The sequence below is a fragment of the Corvus brachyrhynchos genome, unplaced genomic scaffold, assembly GCF_000691975.1.
Source record: "Corvus brachyrhynchos isolate BGI_N302 unplaced genomic scaffold, ASM69197v1 scaffold65, whole genome shotgun sequence".
In the NCBI taxonomy this organism is placed as follows: Eukaryota; Metazoa; Chordata; class Aves; order Passeriformes; family Corvidae; genus Corvus; species Corvus brachyrhynchos.
Genome location: NW_008238365.1, coordinates 30,402 through 31,436, shown reverse-complemented (window position 1 = coordinate 31,436; position 1,035 = coordinate 30,402).

Genomic DNA, 1,035 nt, shown 5'->3' with positions numbered 1-1,035 from the left:
TTGAAAGCAGCGTCCAACACTTTCTGAGGTTGGATTATTTTTGTACCTTTTATTTCTCCCCCCCATTAGGAATTTCCTGGGAAACTACCTCCGTGTAAAGGATGGCGGCTAGGGAAGAGGCATAATTGCTCTCATTAACCTGTTTTGGGGCAAGAGCCAACAACCAAACCCCCCTCCCCAAAAAATAAGAACAAAATAAAGTTAAAAAATAATTAAACATCTTTTAAAAAGAAATAATAAATGTAAAACTTAATGAAATTAACGCACATTTTAAAAATGCTTACAAAACATTTAAAAACTCTTTTCAGACCACCACCTGAATCCTTCTTACGACTTCCCCTCAACACAAAACAGCAGCGTACAGCCTCTGCTTATTCCCATACACCCCCTCTCATTTCCCAAGGGATGGGGGGGGGCGGGGGCTGGGGGCGCCTGAAAGGCTTCAGAGGGACTCGGGGGGGAGCTTTTGTTTGCAGGGGGGGTTTGTTGGCGGCGGGTTCCCCCGGCCCCCGCCTGGGCGCAGCCCTGCGCACGTCATGCATTCACAGAGGGATGCGTGGCCAAGGCAACCTCCTCCCCCCGCGCCCCCCCACACCACCACGGCCACGCTGCCGCCATATTCCGGAGGGATTCATTCCAATCCTGGGTACCCCGAGTGTGTGAGAGGGCTGGGAGCACAGGGATGTTTTTATCCGATCACCCCAAGTTTGTGTCACGACCCCCCACCCCCCGGATGGGTCACTTTTGACCTGGGGGGTCGCTTTTAGGGTGCTGTCACACTGGCAGCTCTGGGTTTGGGGTGTCTTCACGCAGCGGCTGCAGGGGGAGCGGATTTCTCGGCGTGGAGGAGAGAAAATGGGGGAGGAAGGGAGTGGGAATGCTCTGGAGCATGATGATTTCATGGTGAAAGGGCCCACACTGGGTGTTTTATTAAAACGAAAACTAAAACAAGTAGGAGAAAAAGCAAGACCTGAGATTATCCACCTCGGCAAGCACCCCAAAATGATACAAAGCTTCCCCAAGTCCCCTGGGGGA